Genomic DNA, 11,318 nt, shown 5'->3' with positions numbered 1-11,318 from the left:
ACCGTGGGCCCAGATTCCAGATTCTCAGCTCTTCTGTGACTTCCAGAGGTACCTGAGTGTCCAAGAACCTGGGAACCTGGCCTGGGAACTCCAAGGCCCTTGCCTCTTTGCAGTCACAGGGACCCTGAGCCAGCGCCAGCTGCCCCAAGCCTCAGACTGTGCTTTCCCACCCCTGAGCCTTGTCCTCCAGCCCAATTCCTGCCCAGGATTGGCTTGGGACAAGCACAGTCAAACTTCCCACGTCCTGCTTCCACAAGTGGCCGAGCCCTGTGTCGGAGCAGACACAGGACTCACACGTTTTCTATATTGAGAGAATTCATAATGACTTACAGTCTGTAGCCCGACTCCCCAACAATGGGCAGCTGTGGATGGGAAGTCCAAGAATCTAGTAGTTACTCAGTCCCACAAGGCTACTTGTTTCAGCTGGGCCTCTGTAGAAGTAGGTTCTAACAGATGTGCGGGCAAGTAAATGCAAGTGGCGAAAAAGGATGAATCTTTTTTCTTCCAATGTCCTTATGTAGGTCTCCAGCAGAAGGTGTGGTCAAGATTAAAGGTGTGTACCACCATGCCTGGATCTGGGACTTGTCCCAGGCTGACCTTGAACTCAGAGATCTTCTTCCCTCTGTCTCCTGGGATTAAAGGCATGTACTACCTTGCCTGAGCCTCAACTTTTCATAGCCACTATGCCTCAAGATCTCCATGCCAAGATCCAGATCAGAAACTTGTTATCTTCTAGCTTCAAGATCTAGATCACAGGTGAGCCCTCCAATTCTGGATTGTGGTTCACTCCAGATATAGCCAAGTTGACAACCAGGAATAGCCATTACACATACAAATGTCCCTTTATAACATAGCCATGTACAATGAATGTACACATGAAAAATTATTTTCATAATCAAAGAATATAAGTGAGTAAATAAATGAATGGAAAGAAATATTAATAGTGAATAAGTAAAATAAAAACTGAGCAGTTGGGGTTCAGCCCAGTGGAGTGTTTGCCCAGTATACATGAGGTCCTGAGTTCAAGGTCCAAGGGTTGCATAAACCACAGGTGGTGGTGTACATCATCTGCAATCCCAGGGTTGGTGCTGTACAACTGCAATCCTAGCACTTAATGAGAGGAAGGGGAATCAGGAGGTCAAAGTCATCTTCAGCTATGCAGAAAGCTCAAGACCAACCTGAGCCGCATGACAGACTTTCTTAAAACAACTTTTAAGTAATAATATTGGAAGTGAATAAACATAAACCCAAAATATTTTTAAAAAATCAATGTTATAAATCTAGCTAAACTGAAATGAAGGGAACATATGGAAATGAATGGTAAAAAGTAAAGAAATGAAGACACAGATTACATGGTCTCTGGGGCAGAAGCAAAGGAGCATAGCTAGAAATTGTATAACCAAAGAATTGGAGGGCTGGAGAGATGGGGCATCAGTTAGAGCACTGACTGCTCTTGCAAAAAAAAAAATCTGGGTTCTATTCCCAGCACTCCCAGGGCAGCTCACAACTGTCTGTAACTCCAGATCTTGGTGACCAGATGCCCTCTCACAGACATACATGTAAGCAAAATACCAATACATGTAGAATAGAGCAAATAAATCATTTTTAAACATCAAAGAATTAGAAAGTTAAAGAGTGGAGTCAAATTTCTATTGAAGACACAGGGCTGTCCTTCTATAGCCATGATCCCTTTAGCCAGTGTCATTTGACTTTAAGAATCCTGATAACTAGTGTTGGTGAGGGGTTTCCCACTTCTAGAAAGGAGAAGGGGAGTGGGCAATGGGGGTAGAAGTTGTGTGAGGGTGGGGGCCTGGGAGTTGTGGGAGGGAGGGGGCTGATATTGGGATGCAAGTGAATAAATTTTAGAAAAGATATTCTGGGCTGGAGAGATGGCTTAGTGGTTAAGAGCACTGACTGCTCTTCCAGAGGTTCTGAGTTCAAATCCCAGCAACCACATGGTGGTTCACAGCCATCTGTAATGAGATCTGATGCCCTCTTCTGGTGTGTCTGAAGACAGCTACAGTGTACTTATATATAATAAATAAATCTTTAAAAAAAAGATATTCTGATCTTTTGTAAATATCATGTTTACAAAATGACATTCTAGATTTTTTTCCCTTTCCCTTTGGACTCTATTAGCCCATATATAAAAATATTATCTTCATTTTTTCCCACTCTGGGTTCCTAGTTTGATAATTATTTGGAGGAAATTTTCATAATATTAAAAAGTTTTCAGACTGTATTGCCTTATGTTTCTATTTTCCTCTGCATTCATTTTTTTAATTTAATTTTGTGTGCTTGGGCACACACACATGCATGTGTGATGTGTGTGTGTGTGTGTGTGTGTGTGTGTGTGTGTGTGTGTGTGTGAAGTGTGTTAAGTTCACAATTTTGTAATGGGTCACATTCACAGCTATCCCTAAATGCAACTGGTCTTCAGGCCACAGGCTAGACACACCTCCGTGGCCAGTCACTCCTTACAGAGAACAGAATAGAAAAGAACACTGTCACACATGTGCATTTCTGAACTAGACTGGGCCCCTCAGAAGTCTTGCTGATTGTTGGTTCTCACAGCCTCTCCTGATTGAAAAATGGTTCACTCTGACTGATAATGTCAGGACCCCTGGGGCATAGGCAAGAACCTCACAACAAGAGATCCAGAGGGCACAAGGAATGTCCATACACAATCTCAATTTCATCTAGCTAGAGATGCCATAAACTACATTAGGAATAAGCTATGTCATCACCTGACAAAGTTCCATGTAAACCTGAGATGTCACAAATGCTTGTGGAGCGCCAGCAAGAGGGCTCCTTTGGTAAAGATGCATGCCTGATGACCTGAATTCAATTCCTGGAACCAACACATGGAAGGAAAGAACTGACTCCTGAAAATACTCTCTTACACACTGAATAAAGAAATAAATAAAAGCTTTCTTAAAGTAAGTAAATATGTGTGGGATGTGTAGGATCATGGCAGTGGAGGAGGTGTAGTCATACTTCCTAGGCCTGTGTTAACCTGTGGGTCTTGACCGTTTTCGGGGATTGAATGACCTATTCACAGGGATCAAATATCAAATATCCAGCCCATCAGATATTTAGATGATAATAACAGTAGCAAAATTGCAGTTGAAAGACCCCCTCCCAGAAAGGAAATTGTACAAGCCCAAGGCCCTCAACTATAGAAGTAAAAAGTAAGTTTTTAGATATGTGGGACAAGCTGACCCATCATTTAGACGAAACAGACCAAAAAAGAAAACAAAATGCAGAAACCAGACTAAATTATGGGCACTGCTCCATGGGCCACCTGGCAGGAAAAAAAAAAAAGTCCCTGACCCCCCGGAAGCCCTGACCACCATGTACTTTTTGCTAACTCACTGTTATGATTATAGCCAAAATAGATAACATACACGTATGCCTCACTTACTCCACCAATCACATCCCTGTAACCATGCATCTGCTTCTGTAAGCCTGCTTCTGCTCCCCAATGCCCTATAAAAACCCGTCCCTGGTTCTGCTAGGCGCGCCAGTCTTCCAAATTGACTGGGACGCCCACAGATACCTGTGTATCCTGATCAATAAAAATCCTCTTGCAGATTACAGCCTGTGGACTCGGTCTGGTCATTGGGCTTGAGGATCTCCCTCCTGAGGGAAGATTCTCTCTGAGAGTCTTACACAGTTATGAGGTAGGATTGAAAATCATCTTCTGGTTGGGGGGGTCACCACAACATGAAGAACTGTATGAGAGGACAGCAGCATCAGTAAGGTTGAGAACACTAATCTAGATCCTTAACCCAGGAGTCAGCCTTCTAGAATCACCTGGGCATCTATAACCATCAAGGAGGACCTGCTCCACCCGCAGCAGTCGGCTGAAATCAGCCAAGTGTTCTGGGTACCCTTGATGACTGTGACGCTTCCCATCACATACCATGAAGGAAAAATGATGGTCCTCTCAATAGATTCAAAGGAGGGAAATTCAAAAGGTGTAATATCTCTCTGTATTCCCAGGTCTTTATAAAATAGAAAAGAAAAAAAAAAAACAATAAAGAGGTTCAAAATCAAGGCACCAGAAACCTCGTGCTGAAAGAAGAGATCATTTAAAATGATACCCTTTCTGTTTTGTGTGCGTGTGTGCGTGCATGCGTGTGTGCATGTGAGCGTGCATGCCTGCGTCCCCATGTCTGTGTGTCTGTCAAAGGACAACTTCGGAGAGTCAGTTCTCTCCTTCCACCAAGCAAGTCCCCAGGATCAGACTCAGGCTCTCAGGCTTTGCAGCAATTGGGGTGGGGGGGGGAGCAGGGGGGCAGGGGCATGCTACAACAATAACAACACTGGACCAGGCTGGAGAGGGGGCAGGGTGGAGTTCTAGCTCCGTGATGGAATGGTTGTGTGACATGCTCAACAAATATATATATATATATATATATATATATATATATATATATATATATATATATATATAATATATATTACATATATATGTATATAGAATAGTATAATATATATATATATATATATATATATATATAATACATTGATCTTCCATGTCCATTTGAAGTTGCCCAATGGATGGGTAAGACTCAGATAAGACGGAACTCTGTATAGTGTTTCCATATATACACCCATAGAAGCTTAATCTATACATTAGGCAAAACAAATTACTAATAGTAATAACATAGTAAATTAGAGCAACGTTAACTATACACGCAAAGGTCAATTAATGCTAGTGAGTTCTTTATATCTGGGATTTGCCACTTAATTTTTAAAATTTTATTACATTTATTTATTCCTCTATAAATTGTGGGTAACTGAGTGGATCAGAGGACAACTTGCAGGAGTTAAGTTTTCTCCTTCCACCACATGGGTCTTAGGGATTGAACCCGGGTCTTCAAGGTTTGATGTCAAGTCCCACCAGCTGAGCCGTCTCATTGCTGGCCCCTCCCCCACTTAATATTTTCAAAAATTGCCAAATTTTGACAGTGGCCAGCCTAACTCAGGAAAAAGAAGAGCCTTGGTAATCATAGAACTCGAAATTTTGCCGCAAGTGTTGCATAGGTCTGTAGTCCTAGCACTCAGAAGGCTGAGGCAGGAAGAACTGGAGTTCAAGGCCAGCCTGGACTTTATAGTGGGGACGACAGAGACAAAGAGACCGCGTACCCTCATTTATGCAATCCTCTTAAAGGCTACATAGTGATGGAACAAATAAAAATAACAACATGCAAAGAGGATGAAGGGTTCTATCTCAGCTTCCCATCCATCTCATCAGGGAGATGCTGGAAGGATTCCGTACAATCAGAAATCTTGAAGATCCGGTATCCGGAGTTCATCCGGAATCCTACACCAAGATTCACTGCAATACCCGCGATCTGTAGAATACCAGGAACTGAGGGCTCAAAGCCACACCCAACCTCCGACTTCAATCACATCCTCCTTCCTTTTGCCAAAAGCCCCCCCTGGACCAATGAAAGGAAGTGACGCATTGACCAATCACATGGCACCATAGACTTTCTGCCCAGTCCAGCTGCCATGTATTAAGGACTAACCTGGAAGCCTAGGGCGGTGAGTCAGCAAATCTTCGGCGTTTTTTCTCTTGTATGCATTTATTTTCTTCGTAATTTGAGGAGGATGCATGCGCGCTTCATTTTTCTTCCCTTTTTCCTCCCTCATGCCTTGACACACCAGAACCAGTTTGCATCCTGTGTCATGGCTGTTTGGACTTACTTTTTAGCAGGGTTAGCCAAAACACTTTGCGGTTCTTAGATTTAACTTTTTAACTTTTTTTTTTTAAAGGAAAACAAAAATTACTACTAGACTAAATCCTCTAGCGCTTGCTCCGACTGGATCCACGGACAATCCTGCTGACTTTATCCGGCTTTTTCCAACTTCGAAGTAAGTAGAGGGACCACAAGAGATTGTTAGCTGGAGAATTCGGGGGACCGGGCGCTCGTGAGGCCTCCCAGATTCAAAGAGAAGATAACGTGTAGGCATCGTGAGGGTTGGATAGCTGAGAATGTAGAGGGTAGAGATATATTTATAGATTTATATTCATGTTTAGGAGGCCGAGAATCAGGAGAACCCACGGAGAAGCAAGCAGATGTGGACACACCGAGTATTTGTGTCTAAGCGCTTCGCACGAGTTCACTGCCTAGAGCAGAGATCTTTGATGTTCCATTTCCGGGGTTTAGTCCTTTGAAGACTTGCCGTTTTTCTTTTTTCTTGGCTGTTAGGTAAATGAATGGACAAAGGCTGCCCTTGCATATCAATAAAAGGGGTCTTTACAATTGGCTGGAGTGTTGAGTTGTGGCTCCCTGGCTCCTGGCTAAACAAATATATCAAGGTCCTGACCTCTAATACCTCAAAAGGTGGCAAGAGGAGTTTGCTGTAGATTTAATTTAGTCGTCCCAAGGGTAACCCTGTGGAGACCAGAACAAGGGAGAATGATACGATAATCAAGGCAGATGTTGGAGTTAAATAGCTAGAAGGAAAAGACACACGATATTCAGCAAATCAGAGACTTCGAAGGGACAGGCCAGGGCTTCTGATGGAGAGAGTGTGAAGCCCCTGTGATACAATTCTTAGAGATTTTGGTGTTATTGGAGTTGGTTGGTTTTTTTGAGACAGTCTCTCAAGGACTGTGGGCAGCTGAAAAATAGCTGTGCAGCCAAGGATGACCTTGAACATCTAATCCCCCTGCTTTCACCTCCCAGGTTCTGGTGTTACAGGTGTACACCACCACATCTGATTTTTTGTGTTATAGGATGGAACCCAGGGCTCTACATGCTAAGTAAGCATGCTGCTAGTCAACCTGCATTCCCTAATGGGATTTCTGTAGTTTTAAACCACTTAGTTTATGTCATTTTGTAACAGAGACCCCTGAAAATTACCTGTACTATTTTACCACAAATAATTCAGTTTATGTTCTGAAAATATAAATGTTTTTCAGAACCACAGTATATCAAAGCCAGGAAATTAATAGTAGCAGGATACTGTTGGCCAATATAAAAACTTTAATATTTACCCCATCGTGATGTCACATGCCCTTGATCCCAGCATCAAAACCAAGTAAAATAATTAATGAATGAAAAAAAGAGAGTCAAAGTCAGTAGGTTCTTTGAGAGGCCCCAAACGGTCTAATTAAAATATATATAAATAAACAAACAAATAAGAAAGTAATGATGGTGTCACAGGATGAACATTACTTCAGCACTTAGGAGGCAGAGGCAGGGTCTGTGAGTTCAAGGCCATCCTGGTCTGTCAATACAGCAAGTTTCAGGACAGCCAGGGCTACACAGAGGAAACACTGTCTCAAAAAAACAAAAACAAACAAAAGCCAATGAAGCCTGGGAGTGGTAGAACATGCCTTTAAAGCCAGTGCTCAGGAGGAAAAGGCAGAGTGATCTCTGGGTTTGAGGCCAGCCTGGTCTCTACAGAGTGAGTTATAGTACAGCCGGGGCTACACCGAGAAACCCTGTCTCACAGAGCCAAAAACAACAACAACAAAAACTTCTTAATGTTTCTAGTATATTATTGTTAAATGGTTGGGTGTGTTTTCATAAGAGTTTTTATATTAAATATTTGTTAACACTTCCAGCATGCAGCCTAACCCTCAAACAGTTGGGGTTCTGGCACAAATTTGTGTGTTTGCTCACCCTCCCAACCCCTGTGAAAGGGGTGTGTGTGTGTGTGTGTGTGTGTGTGTCTGTGTGTCTGTGTGTCTGTGTGTCTGTGTGTGTGTGTGTGTCTGTGTCTGTGAGTGTGTGTGTACGTGTGTAAATAATTTCTGGAGAGACAAAATGACTTTGTTTTGACCCAACTTACTGATGAAGATGTTGGAATCTAAAGCCTCGGGGAGGACCCGAGGTAGGAATTTGTTTCACCCGGTAAAGTGAGCCTTGGGGGTTGAAGGTTTAGCTTGGTGGTAAGCACAATTGCCTAACATCTCCAAAGCTGGAACCCAAAACCCTTTAAATAAAAGGAAATGGAAGGTGGAAGGTGAGGGATGGCATTTCAGGAACCAGTATGTGAACTAAACCATCAGTTTGATCAGGTTGAGAGTTGTGACTGTCCCTGCTTTTAATACCGGCAGGGTATGTGTGTGGTGAGGTTTCTGGATGCTAGCTGGTGCTTCCTATTCATTTGTTATGCTCTTTTCTGTGGGTTGGTTGGTTGGTTGGTTTTTTTGGTTGTTTTTTTTTTGTTTGTTTGTTTTTTGGGTTTTTTTTTGTCGTTTTTGTTTTGTTTTGGGGTTTTTTTTTTGTTGTTGTTGTTAGTTGGTTTTTTGTTTGTTTCGTTTTTTGTTTTGAGACAAGGGGGTCTCACTTTGTAGCCCTGGCCTGCTTCAAATTCACAAAGATACACCTCTTCGGCCTCCTGAGTGCTAGGATTAAAGATATGCACCGCCTGGTGACTTTTTTGTTATTGTTTTTCAAGACAGGGGATTCTCTGTGTAGCCCTGGCTGTACTATAACTTACTCTGTAGAACCAGCTGGCTTTGAACTCAGAGATCCCCCTGTCTCTGCCTCCTGAGGACTGGGATCAAAAGTGTGTGTCACTCTTCTGGTGTATTTTATTTTTTAAATTAGACCTGTTAGGGGTTCTCAAAGGATTTACTGACTTTTAGTGCCTCTCTCTTTTTCTCTCTCTTTTTCATTGATTATCATTTTCTTCTGATTCGGGTTGGTCTCTTTGTTGTTTCTCATGTATATATTGTGCTTGTGAAGTTTCAAGCTAAATATAGTTCTGTTAGCCATGCCCATATGTGCACGGCTGTGGGGTCACTCACTTGAACACTGGCAGCTACCTGGGTGTCCCCTTATGGAAAAATGGCTCTCCTTCTCGGTAGCTATCAAATGCCACTAGCTCCTCAATGAGGAGTGGGACCTTGTCACCCCTTCTACCAATCAACACTAGAATGTTGACTGGCTTCATCTTGCTCAGGTAACTCCATTGTGAGTTTGTGTATACAACAACTGCATCATGTCCCAGACACAGCTTTTCACGGTTCTCCTTCCTGTACTCTGCCATGTAAATTCTTCCCCAAATTCCCTCATCAGGTTCCTTCAGGAAGCAAAGCCTTCCTTTATCTAAGGATTCATTGTTGAGACTGCCCCCCTTTTTGTTTGTAACTTCAGTCACAGGGAAGACTGCCTGTAACTTTGCAACTCTGCAAACTGCCAGCCACCTGTTAGGGGAGAACAGGGCCTAGGGCCTCCTGCTTTCAATCTGTGATTCTTTGATGATCTCTGAGTTCAGAGCACTCTGAAAATGGACCACAAAAATTTTTCTTACACTGACCGTGAGAGAGGAGGAGCTGCTGCAGGTATAGTGGCCTGAGCAGAAGTCTGGCCTGGATTCTAATACTTTTCCTCTTCCCACAGTGTCTGATCTAGGTTGGCTGTCACTAAAGATAGGAACACAGCCACACACCTCACCGGCAGCTGCATGGGGAATTCTTCATAGACTCCCTCCCCTCCCCCCACCACACGCCCACCCAGGCAAAATCAGGATCTGTGGCTTCAACCAAGAAATTAACTTCAGAGCAAGCCAGATGTGAGGCCAAGTTGGATTCTTTTAAAAAATAGAAAAGTGTTTCAGAAGAGAGAGAGTAGAACACACAGCTAAGACACGGGCTTTTCAAGGGAGACTCACAGTTTCTTGGCAGTGGGTATACATAGGATCTTAATGGCTCTCAAGTTACACTTCTAAGGTTGATAAGAAATAACACACACACACACACACACACACACACACACACACACACACACACACTTCTTTATTGCCCCAAGAGTGTAATTTGTGATGCTGGAGAGAGATTTAAAATGTTTGCTGTTTGGTTCTCACGTGAATGTTTCACAACTGCCTGTAACCTCAGCTCCAGGCTACTGTGAAACCTTCTGGCCTCTGCACACACATCACACTCGCACAGGCACAGGTATACATACAGAGAGAGGGGCGAGAGAAGATTTCAAAATACTTTTAAAAGAATGATATTTTGTAATGGTAAAAATTAAATGCTTTGCGGCTTGGGTGAGCGGCAGCCTGCCAGTGGTCACAGCATTAGGGAGGTTCAGCCTTTGAGGCTGGGGCGAGTGCTGTGATCTTGGGCTTTGGCTGGCCCATGGCCTCCCCTTTCTGCTCACCACTCACTGGGGCCCTGTGCCAGAGGTGCATGGTGAAGGACCAGGCAGTGCCATGGAGCGAACGCCATCAACCATTATGGAGCTGCAGTCTCCACTCCTAGCCAATGTCTCGGTCGCCTTCCATAGCTCCTTCCCCAGCTGGCACCCTGGCTTCACTATTACTGCTCTACTTGGTTGTGCTCACCCTGAAGCTGTTGGCCAGCGTGCCTGTTTAGCATTATCCAGCTAAAGCCACCATGATGAGTTTGAGTTTGCATCCTGAGGTCCCACAAGGTTGATTGGACTCTTGATGCTGCTATTGATTTTAGGTCTCAGGCCCCTGTTTTGGGGGAAAACAACATCATTACCACCTCCTTTAACTAAAATCATTTGTCCCTTGGACAAATGAGTGAAGGTTTCTCTCCACCTCCAAGGTTGAGTCACTTCAGGCTCAGGACAAAGAAGAGCAGGCCCAGGCATCCCTACGGGGGCCTGGGTAGGGGAAAGATGAGGGAGGAGGAAGGAATGATAAAGATGAGATACCCTGGGGCTGGAGAGGTGGCTCAGTGGTTAAGAGCACTGACTGCTCTTCTAGAGGTCCTGAGTTCAAATCCCAGCAACCACAGGGTGGCTCACAACCATCTGTAATGGGATCTGATGCCCTCTTCTGGTGTGTCTGAAGACAGCTACAGTGTACTTATATATAATGAATAAATCTTTTAAAAAAAAACAACTATGTATAAAATACAATTAAAAAAGAAGAAGAGATACCCTTGATTTCGTGCCTGTGGCAAAATTCTTACTCTTGAAGATTGAGGTACCTTGATACCTTCCGCTGGTGCCCATACCCGTCCATAAATACTATGTGTTCCCTCTAAAATAAATTAAAGGCTTTTTCTCAACACACAACGTTTAAGGTGGCTTCATGAAGGGTATCTTCTAGAACAGGAAAAAAGTGTGCTAGCAAATCAAGGTTATATTGTTAGTTTAGCCAAGTGGTTCTGAACCTCCCTAATGCTGTGACCATTTAATGCAGTGCCTCATGTTGTGGTGGCCCCCAACCGTAATTTTTTTTCATTGCTACTTCATAGCTCTTTACTACTGTTATGAATCATAATGCAAATATCTTACATGCAGGATGTCTGATATTCGACCCGAGTGAGAGGGTCACTCGATCCTTAAGGGTCAACACAGCCTAATTCC

General features: G+C 43.4%; 1 protein-coding gene across 3 annotated transcripts in view; it reads left to right on the top strand.

The window, feature by feature from the left end:
• Positions 1–11,318, top strand: part of Nlrp4 (NLR family, pyrin domain containing 4) — a 44,497-nt gene that overhangs the window by 797 nt on the left and 32,382 nt on the right. Inside the window, exons 2-3 of one of the 3 annotated variants that reach the window (XM_006228201.5) lie at positions 522–756; positions 5,788–5,886. The gene's annotated coding sequence lies outside the window, so the exon portion shown is untranslated. Of the gene's footprint in view, positions 1–521; positions 757–4,922; positions 5,557–5,787; positions 5,887–11,318 lie in introns of those variants that run through there. The other 2 variants (XM_006228200.5, NM_001172164.2) reach the window with 2 other exon arrangements.

This window comes from Rattus norvegicus, chromosome 1 (assembly GCF_036323735.1).
Source record: "Rattus norvegicus strain BN/NHsdMcwi chromosome 1, GRCr8, whole genome shotgun sequence".
NCBI lineage: Eukaryota > Metazoa > Chordata > Mammalia > Rodentia > Muridae > Rattus > Rattus norvegicus.
Note: the sequence above shows the minus strand (reverse complement) of the source record. Positions and strands in the feature narration are given on the sequence as shown.